The sequence below is a fragment of the Tenrec ecaudatus genome, unplaced genomic scaffold (genome assembly GCF_050624435.1).
Source record: "Tenrec ecaudatus isolate mTenEca1 unplaced genomic scaffold, mTenEca1.hap1 Scaffold_535, whole genome shotgun sequence".
In the NCBI taxonomy this organism is placed as follows: domain Eukaryota; kingdom Metazoa; phylum Chordata; class Mammalia; order Afrosoricida; family Tenrecidae; genus Tenrec; species Tenrec ecaudatus.
In genome coordinates, this window is record NW_027459450.1 from 570,085 (window position 1) to 584,489 (window position 14,405).

The window sequence follows — 14,405 nt, forward strand, 5'->3', positions numbered from 1 at the left end:
TGTATTTCCCTTTGTTGTATGTCTTTTATCTCCTCTATCCGTTCATCCTTTTTCTGTATTATTTCCTTCATATCCTGCATGGCTCCAAGCAGCATTCTGAGAGTGTCTTTGTATGGCATCCCAATGTCTGCTTCTTCTATGTAGGTTGCTATGTTCAGGACATCTTCTGCGTTGGTCTTTTGTTTCTCCTGTTTTTTCATTGAGGTCGTTGTGGGTGATGGCTGTTTGCGTTGAGTTGTTTTTGAGGGACCAGGTGCCATTTTCTAGTCTCTCTCTGGAAGACTTATAGGAATGCTTCTTCGATTTGCCTACAGCTGATTTTGCTATGGGATTAACCTACAGCTGTTTTTGCTACGGGATTAACCTACCACTTTATCTTCCTGTGGCTTCCCTATCAGGGGAGTGCCCCAGATGTCAGGTCGAGTGCCTGCCCCAGTGATGCAGAGGCTGGGCTGAAGTTCCCGCTATTGGTTTGAATATTGATAAGTGTTGCCTGAGCTGCCTTATGTCCCCAGGTACACAGGCAGGAACTACCTGGTGAGAAGTCTGAGGAGTATCCCGTGGAGAGCAAGCAGGCCTTACCCTAGCCTTGGGATATCTATGCAGGGTGGAGCTCACCTAGCTGGGTGTGACCCAGGCGCAAATGCCCTAGGGCAATGGGAGTGCCCCGTAAGTCTGCAATGGAGTGTGAGAGAGCAGGGCAGGAACAAGGGGGGGGGGGAAGAAAAATCAAAAAGTGATACTAGACTGTGCAAGGGTACAGGGAAGCGAGATAAGCAAAAGAAACTGTGTAGCTGAGTCCCATTCCCTGCCTGTGGATCTTAAAGGGCTTACTCCCTGCCCCAAGCCCCAGCGGTAGTCTGCAGCTGAGCCCCAAGAAGGGTCGCAAGAAAACTGCTGAGCAGCCCCCAGAGAAGTGGGGGGACAGAGAGCAGAGATGTTAACAGACGCCACAGTGTAGCTGAAGCTTAATACCTGCCTATGGAGCTGTGGTGGTTTGGGTTTAGTCCCTGCTCAGACCACGCGGCGCGGCTGCGGCTGTGCCTTGAAAAAGCCCCTGCACAGCCCTCCAAGGCTGTGTGGGAATATAGAGCAGACAAGCAAACAGAAGCAACAATGTAGTTGAATCCCGATCCCTGCCAGTGGAGCCGCAAGCGTCCTGTCCCTGCCCTGAGGCAGGTAGGGGAAAACTGTGGCTGTGCTAAGACCAAGCCCTGCTACAGGCTCCAAATGGTCCCAGCTTGGGCAGATCCGGCAGCTTGACTAGGGTCGAGGCCCAGCCGGCTTCCACTGAGGTAAGCCAAAAGCCCCCAGCCCCTCAAACCCCGTGAATCTGTGCCTATTTATCTTTATGATGCACCTCCTGCGATCCAGTGGTGTTGAATTTCACTCTGAGCAACTCTCCTGGCCTGGATTCTGTGGAGTCCCTCTGGTGTGTGTCACTCCGTCGCCATCTTCCCGGAAGTCGTGTAAATATTTTTATAGCAATAAAACTAGCATAAGAATATTGTAGCAATGAGTATATTGACTTGGCTTGAAAACAGATTCTTCCTGAAAATTCACCTATTTTGATAACAAATTAAAGTGTGAAGGGTTCCTCTTCGAAGTCAACCATTCAAAACCTAGGTCAACGCTCAACTTAAGCATTGAACTCCCAAGGCTATACAGTAATCCAGGGTCATAATTGCCTTTCGGGAACACCTGGAATCCATTAATCCTCTGAGACTAGGAAATACCTGCTTCTATTACAGAAATGTCAATGAAGGGGACCTGATGAAGAGAAGAATGGACTTTATTAGCATAGCGTGGGCCCTGTCTTTACAACAAATACTTCTGTTTGGATCCTAATCTTCAGCTCAGTGGCTCAGGGTGGTCTCTCTTAGGGCAAGAAGTTCAGGCCAACACTGACATACCTAAGTGATCACTCCTCTTCAGTTTCAGGTTGCAGATTGGCCACACATAACAAAATACAGTCCAGTCTAGGGAGCCAGAAACGTGGGACTGCTGTCTTGCACACTTAAGCATCACAAGGATTTGAACTTCTGGATGGCTGTGAACCAAATCCATTCACCTGACTCCAAATTTCCTAGTGTCTCTGCTTGCTATTTAGAGAGTGCATTGATTTTTCTTCCAGGAGCTGTACTACAAAATGGTGAGTACTACAGAAACCTAGGTTATTTTCATTATACAGAGTAAGGTCAGATAAGAATCACTGAAACCCGAGGTTAGATTCAAAGGCAAAAGTGTGATGGGTGGGGGACAAGGGATGGAGCTGTATGATGCAGTCTATTGCTATCAAATGCATATGTGGTTCCAAACACTGGATAACAGTGATGATAAACTTCCTGAGTAAGTCTAGATATACAGGTCGACCGAAGGACATGCTTTCTTAGCACATTTAAAGTCACCATTGCTTCTTCACTATAGTTTTCTTTTCTCCATCAGTCAGTGAAATATTTTCTTTAGATTTTTTAGAGATGGTAGATTTGGCTCTTACACTGTTGCACATATCTTCTCATGGCCTCATCAAAAGAATGAGTCTGAATGAAATGTGTCCATTTGGTCAATAAGCCAGAATTCCTATTCTTTATATTTATGTATGGTGATTGTAAGCCCTGTAAAAACATTCCTCACTGGTAATGCCCCTTTGTACAACAGAATGAAATCCTGCCTAGGCTTGCAGTGTCTTTACCTTGCCTTACATAATTAACACCATTATTGGGCTATTATTAAAAACACAGCCACTGAAGGTGATTTTATTTTTCTTGACTGTTTTCAAAAATTAAACAATTGTGTCTCTTTCTTCAGAGGATCCCATTCATAACATGTCCCATGTATTGAGGATGATACCTCATCATCTTTGATTTTTAATAGCATTTGTCCTGTACTTATTCCTAGAGACCAAAATAAAAAAATACAAACTCACTGCCAAAAAAGTGATTCCAAAACAGAGTAGCTTTAAAATTGTGGGCAGAACTGCCCTGGAGGTTTCTTGCACTGTAACTATGTATGGGCATAGAAACTTTGACTTCCTCCAGTGAAATGACTGATACTTTCAAAGGACTGACCCAGCAGTTAGCTCACTGTACTACCATTGCTCCATTGTCCATGATAGGTTTGTTTATTCTTCTTGCTGTCTGTGGTATACTCAACATTCTGCACCAATATCATAAAATTCACATGAATTAATTTACATTTTTTCTGATTGATTGCCCATTTGAAAACATGCATATGGGGTGATGAAAATATCATGGATTGAGCCAAGCTCACCTTAGTCCTAAAATGGCACCTTTGCTTTCTGCACTTTAAGTAGGCCCTTGGCAGAAGATTGCCCAATTTAATAGGTGCTTTGAGTTCTTGATAGCTGGTTCCAAGGATAATGATGATGGATTCAGTAATATATAAATCTTGATTTCAAATCATGCTCAAACTCTGCTGGGGTTGCTGATTAATTCAATTGTGTGTGTTGTTATAGTGATGCTCAATGTTATAATCTTTGATCTTCATTAGTTATTTCTTCAGATTCTCCTCACTTTCAACCAGAAAGATCAGTTTCTACTTCACAGCTTTTTAAAATGATTTTCTCCTATCCATATGTTTAATGTTTCAGATGATTTTTTTCCCAAAAATATATTAAATATATACTGTACATTTCATGATTTTAAAATTTGAAGCATCCCATTTTTCTGTTTGAATAGCTTCCTTTTTTCCCTACTGCAACAATTACCATAAAGACAAGAAGACAGGGGAATATCGTTATGGTACTCTCTTAATCCAATCTTTTACTGGAACCATTTGATATCACCCATAATATCAGAAGTTCTAATTCCAGAAGTTATTTTCCATTTACTTGAGTGCCAAGCAGTTCTGTTGATCGAGTATTGCAGCTCTATTTTGTATTAGTTTCAGCAGAATTTTGCATGTGTATCATAAAATATTGTTTGAAAAATTTCACGTCTATTTAAATATCTCCTTTTTTTGAATGCACAACAATATGGATAACCAGCAGTCTATGGACAAACACTTGTTTCCCAAATTTGAGAGCATAGACCATTTCAAGATTTGCATGTGTTTGATTAAACATATTCATTGGTATTCAGGCAATTACTCAAGACATGTTTATCTGGAATACTTCAAAGCACATTTGAATTATATATTGAAGTCTTTCAGTTGTTAATCATATGCTATTTCATGAAGTGGTTAGTGGGAAGCAAAAAAAAAAAACCCCAAAAAACTGGCAAACCCATAAGATACCAGTCTTGAAGTATTTATTAATTGTTAATATTTCAACATTCACTTATTTTATATAAATATATGTATATAGATATATATAAATAGAGAGAGATATCACTGTGGAAGGTGTTTCACCTCCTCTCCATAAATATACCCCCACCCATCTCTCATATACCCACATACCACAGAGAGAGATGGAGAGAAATAGAAAGAGAGAGATGTTATGGAATATGTTGTTTATAGTGGAGAATTGCTGAAATATTATAAACTCTTAAAGTTAGGTTGTAGCCTGGATTTGAGAAGTCCATGTGAGCAGTGATAAGCTTATTATTTTAAAAACTTGAGACTTTACACAGTGAGTATGAAAAAATGGAATTAAAGGTAATGTAAGGTTTTCATTAAAATATTGAAGGTTCTTCATATTGATAAGTCTATGGGATGAGATGAAACTTTTGGAGAAGTGAATATTTATGGCTAGAATAATGGGTAAACCCTACGGTAGACATTATAGAACCCATAACCATGTGTCAAATCACAATATAAAGAAAATTTCTCAGGATTAGATGCCTCATTTTTCTGTTCACACATATTTGACTGCTTATTCCTCAAATGAAGGAGATCCTGTGGGTTACTTTAGGATTCAGTGACTGTTGAGAATGTGGCTGTGGATTTTACCCCAGAAGAATGAGCATTGCTGGATGATTCTCAGAAGCAACTCTACAGAGATGTGATGGTGGAGACCTTCACAAACTTTGCTATAGTTGCTAAGAAAAGCTTCATTATTCCAAATAAATTCCTTATTTACCAAATATACCCAGTTGTTGTCCAGTCAATAGGAAAAGGGATAGGAGGAATACCTCGTTAAATATGACAATTCAGTTAATTTTCTCTCTGGGACAATTATATTGTAGGTTTCCCATGATCACAAATTTTTACATATTACAGTCTACCCAACAAGTATTTCAATTACTACCAGTATTACCCCCTGGTGAACAGGTATCTGTGGAACTTTAAAACTCAGCAGATTAGCAGTAATGAAGATTTTTCCCACTTCCGGAATATAAACTGACAAATGTGAATCATAATGGAGTGTTATCTAATATAGTGCCAGAAGAAGAGTCTTGATGATTAAAAGATATTCAAAGCCTCTTCTTTCTCCCGCTAAGCTGGATTGATATCAAACTGCTGATGTTGCAGTCCGCGGCGCAATGTGTACCATCTATGTCACAGGGCCGTACTGTGTTAACTAAACATTTCAGGGAAATAGTTATTTTGAAAATAATTCATGCCTGCAAATAATTCAGAGATCTTGATAATCAAAGTATTTAATCAGTGTCAGGAAAATGTTCACTAGGCTTTCTTTTTGTCTGTTATGGGTGCAATGTTGGTAAGACCTATTTCGTTCTCTCAGAGTAGTAAGAGAAATGCCGCGGGAGAGTGCAGAACAGTCATCCAGGCCCACTGTGTCCAGAAAGCATTGCACACATTCCACTGTTATGGAAGAAACTGCATTTGATACATTTGTTAGAAAAAGTCTCATTTAACTAAGAAGACAATTCTGCATGCCTGCCCTTGATTATTTGTTACTTGTAGGCATAATAAACCTATGTTCATGAAGGATTAAAGAAAAAGAAAATCCATCAAATTATTAATGTTATATCGGTCTTGTGTCTACTTCCTTTTAAATTTGATTTTCGTATTACAAGTTATGGTACATGTGATACTGCTCCTTTTAATCTTAAGGTTGAATTTACTTGCCAATTGCTTTTGGAGCATTGCCAACACATTGAAAGAACCAACGTGACAAAGCATTTCTGGTTCCACAGTTACCTGTTGCCTTTGTTTAATGCTTTTCTTTGTTTTCATGCTGTGAACGTCACCTCATTTCTGCTTCTCAAATGTACATGATTAGGAGAGGGATGATGGCGGACCAGGTGAGCCACACACTCTGAGGGCTCTTTTGAAAAAGGTGGGTTTGTTTTCCAGGTAGCCGAGTGGAAAGAGTAGGTGAGTGAAAGATCCCCCTGGTACAGAACTGTACCCCCAACCCATGCATTTGTTCTGAGCCAGGGCCTCGGTTAGTCAGCATTCCATTCTTGGGACATCTCAAGTCATCAGGGCTCCTCCACAGTGGCAGAGACCAGCTGTAGCCTCACTCCACCCCCAGAACTGGACTCCACACCTAGAATCGCTTGGCTGCTCTGCCAAGACACGCAGCTGTGGTGGGACCCCCTATAGCAGTTGCCTACTCATGGGACCCCACTAGGAGAGAAGTTTGCCTTTCCCACAGTTTCCCTCTCTCCATGTGGCAGGGATTTGCCCTTGAGCTGGGGTCCCTCCCTCCATTCACCCAAGGCCCTTAATTCACCTGCATTCTTCCAATGGCTGCCTGGACAACCTCCGCAGTGGATGATTCACCCCCATTGCTGCCTTAAACATCTCCACCAGCACCCCATTTGCCCATCCATCAACTTAACTGTCTCTCCACTCCCTGCTTGGGAAGCACTTCCCGCAGGTATGAGCCCATGGCTGGAGGCAATCTCACTTCTGCTTACTGCATTGCCTTTCCAGGGGAGCTACTTCAGGCTGGCTCCCAGCACTGCAGAGCCTTGTGCCTCTGTCCTGGAGCGCTAAGCCTGCCTCACCTCAGTGCATTCCTCCCAGTACAGTGGGCTGCCACCATAGCCCGGACCCTGTGCCAGAGCCAGCCCTTTCTGCCATGGTGCACCATGGGGTATCCAGTACCAACCCCTGGGAGTGCTAAACCTGCCCACCAAGGCGTGTTCCTCTGAGCCCGGACCCTACACTGTTCATAGTGCTGGCCAAAGTTCCTGCCTATTAGGAAGGGTAGCTACATGACTTTGTGTTCCCAGCAGAGCCGACTTTGTCCACCCCTGTGCACTGTGGGGTTTGCAGTGCCAGCAGCTGGGAACTCTGAGCCTGTCTGCTGCGGCGCTCTCCTCCCAGTGTGGAAGGTGGGCACCATTGCCCTCTGTGTCCTGTTGGAGCCACTGCTGCCCTTTCAGGCTAGCCCCACATTGCTGTGGAGCCTGTGCTGTTCACAGTGCCTGCAGCTCAAAAGACCACTGTTCCCTCCTCCTAGGGAGACTAGGACACGGTTTTGGGATCCCCACAAGAGCCATCTCTCCAATCTCAGCATTGGGGTGCCCTGTGCGGTCGCCAGTGCCAGCTTTTAAGCCTGCCCCCCCCCAGCCCTTGTAGCCAGCATAGGAGGCAGGTGTTTCAGCTGGAATCTCCCTCAGCACCCTGTGTGACCCCAGCCCTTTCATGCCTTCATAGGAGGAGGGTACTGCGGCCAGCATCTCTCTCAGAAGGGGCAGAGTAGGAATGAGGACCCAAAGCAGTAAGTCACATCTTCAATGGAAAGACACCTGCTGAAGACTGAATAGAGACTCTGGATTCTAATGTAGGCCTGCGCTTCCCACAGGCAACAGGGCCTCAGCATTTGGAGAATGACCGTGGAAACTGTTTTAAATGCCCTTTACCCAAGTGACGCTGGTACATCTGAAATGTCAGCATCCCCAAATTCAGTATCTCCATTTATGCTCTGGACACAGCACTCTAATTGCTGCTTACCCAAACTCACAGATTGAGCTTTATGGAAAATTGTTCATATTATTGACAATTAAGAAGTAGCAACTCAAAACAAGCGTTTTAAAGCTAATTTCCAACAGTGGTTCCCTTTTCATTTCTCTTTTTCATATCCTAGGTCTCAAAAATGGTCTAGAGTTAGAGTTGGTCTCCCTAACTCGTTTTCTGCTTGGTTATAACCACTGTATTATATCACAACTAACCAAATTTAAACCAAATTCACCTGGACTTCTCTGAGCCAGATGCTGTTGAGGGGAATAAGTAACTGCTTTGACAGAAAGAGCCATAGATTTTATCAATTTCCAGATACTTAAACACAGTCATATTTGTGTGTGTCATTTAGACATTGCAGGCTTGGTTCTTTTTTCACATATAGGCTGGAATGGCATCACTTGATACTGGTCTTTTCAACAAAGTGCCATCTTATGCCATCTGCTGCTGGGGGTTGTCTGACCACCTTAAATCCCAGACTATGTGTATCTGCCGACTAGTCCAGGTCACCTTCATCTCTAAATGTGATGATCATGATTGTCTCAGATAAGTTCATGACAGAGATCATGAAATCTGAAGTGTAAATCTAATGACAGTATCCCTCTGAATTGAATGTTTTTATTACGCATGCTAAAAATACTCTTTTTTTCCTAATTACATTTAATTTTTTTTATTTTAGTCATTTTATTGGGGGCTAATACAACTCTTATAGCAACCCATACATCTATCCATTGTTTCAATCACATTGTACATATGTTGCCATCATCATTCTCAAGACATTTGCTTTCTGCTTGAGCCCTTGGTATCAGCTCCTCATTTTGTTCCCCTCCCTCTCTGCTACCCCCTCCCTCATGAACCCTTAATAATTTGTAAATTATAATTATTTAGTCATATCTTACACTGTCTGATATCTCCCTATGTTAGGGTTGTTAGTCACCAGGGAGGAGGTTACATGTAGATCCTTGTAATCCTTTCCATACCACCTTCCCTCCACCCTCCCAGTATCACCTCTCAACACTGGTCCTGAAGGGATTAACTGTCCTGGATTCCCTGTGTTTGTAATTCCTATCTGTACCAGTGTATAACCTCTGGTCTAGCCAGATTTGTAAGGTAGAATTGGAATCATGATAGTGGGGGTAGGGGAGTAGGGGAAGGAAGCTTTTAGGAACTAGAGGAAAGTTGTATGTTTCATCGTTACTACACTGCACCCTGACTGGCTCATCTCCTCCCTGTGACCCTTCCATAAGGGGATGTTCAATTGCCTACGGATAGGTTTTGGGTTTCCACTCCGCTCTCCCCCTCATTCATAATGATATGATTTTTTTGTTCCGATGATGCCTGATAACTGATCCCTTCGACACCTAGTGATAACACAGGCTTGTGTGCTTCTTGTATGTGGGCTTTGTTGCTTTTGAGCTAGATGGCAGCTTGTTTACTTTCAAGCCTTTAAGAGCCTAGATTCTGTGTCTTGTGATAAATGGACACCATCATCTTTCTTCACCACTTTTGCTTATGCACCCATTTGTCTTCAGTGATCATACTGGGAAGGTAAGCACCCAGTGGTATGATTTTTTGTTCTTTGATATCTGATACCTGATCCCTTTGGCACTTCATGATCATACAGGCTGAGGTGCTTCTTACATGTGGGCTTTGTTGCTTCTGATCTTGATGGCTGATTGTTTACCTCCAAGTCTTTAAGACCCTGGATGCTATATGTTTTTATAGCCGTGCTCCATCAGCTTTCTTCACCACATTTTTTTATTCACCTGCTTTGTCTTCAGTGATCATATCAAGAAGGTGAGCATCACGGAATGCCAGTTTAACAGAACATAGTATTCTTGCAGTGAGGAAGTACTTGAGTGTAGGCCCCAATGTCCATCTGCTACCTTAATACTAAACCTATAAATATATGCACATAGATGTAATTTCCTATCCTCATATAAAAATATATTTACATATGCATGTGCCTTTATTTAGACCTCTAGAAGTGCCCTTTGCCTCCTAGCTCTTTCCTCTATTTTCTTTAACTTTCCTCCTGTCCCACTATCATGCTCAGCCTTCATTTGGGTTTCAGTAATTCCTCTCAGCCACATTACCCTTAATCATACCTTACCAGGCTTCCGACACCCTCCTCACCACCAATTTGGATCACTTTGTTGTTCCCTTTGCCCTGGATTTGTTAACCCCAATACCTTTCCCCCCACCTCCACGTCTTCCATGTCCCCCCAGAACTGTCAGTCCCATTGTTTTCTCCACCAGATTGTTCATCCTGCCTATCTTATTTAGACACACATGTGGAGATAATAACATGCACAAAAACAAGACAAAGCAAAACAAAGTAACAAAAAAACAAACAACAACAATAAAATATCCAATGACAAAACAACAACAAAGGAAAGCCTATGGTTAATTCAAGGACTGTTTGTTGGCCTTTAGGAGTATTTTCTGGTCAAGTCTGATGGGGTGCCAAGCCCTGACCCCAAACTCTGTTTTTGGTATTCCCTGGGCACTTTGTTGCTCTGTTCCCCTTGCTGTTCTGTTGCACAACCTTCTTGTTTTTTGCCTCCGTTTGTTGGGGGACCAGATTGGGTGAAATTCCCACACTGTGTCTCCAGTGTTGTCCCCTGTAGGGCTATGAGTCTGTGCGGGATGTTGTGTCTCATAATGGGGCCAGACATATGGTCTTCTCTGTGGATTGGCTGCTCTGAACGGGAATATTGTCCTCCAGTCCTGGTGGGCCAGGATGTGTTCCACTATCTCTCTTCCTCCCCCTTAATTTGCTCCTATGTTCTCTACTCAGACATGTCCTTCTTGAGCTGCAGCTTCAGTGCTGTCCACTGAAATAAATTACTCTGGGGGCTACAAATATTCTTAAAAAGCTGAAAAGTTCTCCCCGGACTATGGAAATCAACACCTTGAGCTTTACACTCAATGGCATGGATTTCTTTCCCATGCCCCAAGCCACAGGGTGATATTTGGTCAGTCATTTAATCCAGTTGCTCTCAGTACTTTCCAATTTGTAATTTGTAGAGTAATATGGGCCCAATGAAAGGGCAATCATATTTATTCCACTTTTCTACTATTGTAGAGAAATCATGAATAATTCTTTACAGCTTAAAATTATACCTGCTTGGTTATTTCATGACTGTGATTAAGACATTATGTGAAGAAGACAGTCTCATCCGTGTCCACATTCAATGTCTCCATGGGAATCTAATGGGTGAGTGAAGATGGTACTCTCATACATTCACCTCTCTTGCTACTCGAGGCTGTAGCATGAGAGCTAAGTGATAACTAAAGCCAAAAATCTTGTTCCAGCACACCTGGACCACTGCTTTTTCTCCTGAGTGTCCTCCCAATGTAGCTTCTGTGCGCCTTGAGAAAGCCAAGGAACAAAATGAAAGTTAGTTTAAATTATATACATTGTTTAAATGATATATATTTCATTTAAACTATACTACACGCACGAATTTCAGTGTTTAAATAGTTTCTCAAACTGACCTTTGTGTTCTCTGAAGTGCCAACTTGCAATAGAAGCTGATGAACTATTAAGAAATGTCACATACCAGAAGATTTCCGAAGAATTAGACTAAGTGTGTGTGCCTGTGTATATATACTCTCTATACCTTTATAATCTACTTAAAATGATAGAACTATTGACATAAGGGAAACGATTAGTTGTTGAACTATGTGACCTAAATTCACCATCTTGAGCTGTGAACATGGGAGTAATAAAAGCAGATAGTTTTATCTCCACAGGTCTATAAATTATGTAAAAAAATTGGGGACCCTATTCCTCTAAAACAAAAGTAAACCAAACAAATTATCTTCATCTTTACTTCTATGGAAATTCTCAGGAGTACAAAACAGATTTGTTAGTTCTTGAAACTTATGGTGTATTCAGTAATCTTTGCCTATACCATCATTCAAATATACATTAAGTTTTCATTGGTCTTTTAAAATTCATTGTCAAGATTTCTTTTCCATATTAGGTGATAGAGAATGACATGGCTGGGGTAAGCCATACCGTAGTCCCAACAATGACATTAAAATATTTAATGATTTTTTAAAAGAAATTTCTTTTACCTTGTATTTATTGCCTGCTTCTTATATTGATATTGATTGTGAATTTAGGTGAAATGAATTCTGTGACTGCAGTATTTTCTTGTTTTTTTCATGACATTTTTTGGAACCACTTGAGAGGACTAAATATTTCTATATAATGAATTATAAACCACATTGAAGGCTCTAATCATTTGTATCCATCAGTGAGTGCTCAATATCTCTACATATTGGTGTCATCTGTGTGTCATAGTCATTGGACTGCTAACTGAAAAACTGTCCGTGTGAATTAATCAAGTTTTTCTGTTCTCTTCCCATAAATATTTACAGTCAAAAAATTTGTAGAGCATGGCTATGAGTCAGGAGAGACTCAATGACATTTTGTTATGGGCTCTATGAAAGACACTTCTAAGAAATATAAAGCAAAAGTCATGGAAAGGGTATATTTGTAGAAACCAACTGAGATAATGGCCTTATATACAAAATATGAACCAAGTTCTTAAAACTCAATAAATAAAAGTGACAGGAGACTACTTGTTTTTAGGTACTATTTTTAATGTTGAAGCTATTTGGTTGCTGTGATGATTACCTATCATTTATAATCTTTGTAATGTTCTTGATTCCCGTAATCTCTAACAGTATGGTGCACACTTGTTTTTTCTGTTAAGGCATAAGTGCTAGGTAGATAGATGATAGATTGACAGATTGACAGAGAGATTGCTTGTGTTAGGCCTGGTTGTCTAGAGAATTCAAACCAGTCACTCAAATATGTGTAAGAAATAGCTTTATATGAAGAAGTAATTACATATTGACAGAAACATCCCAGCCCAGTCCAACTCAAGTCCATGAGTATGATACTATTCCATAGTTCTTCTTTGGACTCATGCAGCCAAATGCAATGATGCCGAATGCAGGAATATCACATGATGGTAGGTACAAACTCTTGTGGATCCAATGTCTCTACAGCATAAAGATGAAGACACAGAGTTGGGGGTGGGAGTGGGTTCCAATGTTCCTCCTTATGAGAAAACCATGCCCACAAGGAGGTACCATCAATCTGTGACCTCAGTGACAGGCTAGATTTTACCACATTATATATTTTCAATTTGACCTGAAATTGTGTAACTACCATACTGATAGTGATAGATAAATGATAGATAGATAGATATGACAGATATTGATAGGGATAAATATTCTAACAGTTTTATTAGTATGTCATCCACATGTCATACAATTCAATAATTCAATCATGTCAAGAATAGTTGTGAAGTTATCACCGTTTTCAATTTTAGAACATTTTCTTCTTCCTTGTAGTCATTATTATTCATGAATTAAGTTTTGTAATTGTAGCAAAAATATACACAACAAAACATTCTCCAATTACACAACTTCTACATGTATAATTCAGTGCCATTAATTAAAATGTTTCATGTTGTACAATGATTATTCGTATCCTTTTCCAAATTCATCCACAACCATCAAACTCAATGATCCCTAAGCAACAGTGCTTTCTCCTTCAACCACGGTAATCATTGGTCAACTTTGGCTTCTATTTGTTTGTTTTAGTAGCAATATTCTTCATACAGTATTCAAATATCACACGCTTCTATGTAGAGATAAATTGCTTTTAAAATGAGTTGCATAGACATCATCACAATCATTACAAGTGCTTCTTCCCCCTCCTGTACTTACTGTATGCTCCCCCAATTCCCTCACTGTCCCCGCCTCCCCTTCACACATCCCCCCTAAATCATTGCATTACCTATTGTTTCTATGCATCTACTCCTGTGCTTCACAGTCTGGGAAACCCAACAGAAACCAAAACAAACCGGCAAGAAGAAGAAAATAAGAATATAAAGATAAAAATAAAAATAAAGATTAATAAAGAAAATACCACCAACAATATCTTAAAAGCCCCTCCCCCCCAAAAAAAATCTTAAAAGCCAGAGAAGAAATTACTGTAGTGGATAAAGTGAGGAATACTTGAAGCTACAGCAAATTCATGTTGAGTCAAGAGAGAGGTTAACTGAAAAAGTATCATATTATACTATGGTGTGATTGAACATAATCAGGATTACAATGATCTCTGGCTGATAGTAAAGCTGTTCTAGACCCTTTCCTGTGTTTAAAGAGGATATGCCAGAGATTTACTCTCACTAGATGGTTTCCAGATGGATTTGGGGTCCCCACTGTCCTACATACTTTCCTATAAATTTTTTTGTTTTGTTTTTCACAATTAAACTTTGCTATTTTTCCCTCACCATATTTGGATTTTGTTATCTTTGCATCACACATGTGCTTCATCCATGTGGACTTAGTTGACACCTCACTTAGATTAGTGACTGTTTGAATACAAACCGTTAAGACCCCAGACACTATTCCAGTTGTCAGCGGGGCGCCATGTGCTTTCTTCACCACACTGCTGTAGCTCCCTTACCTTCAGTGATTGTTTCATTAAGGTCAGTATTGAGCAGGCCCTGTTATCAGAACTAACTGTTCTTGGATTG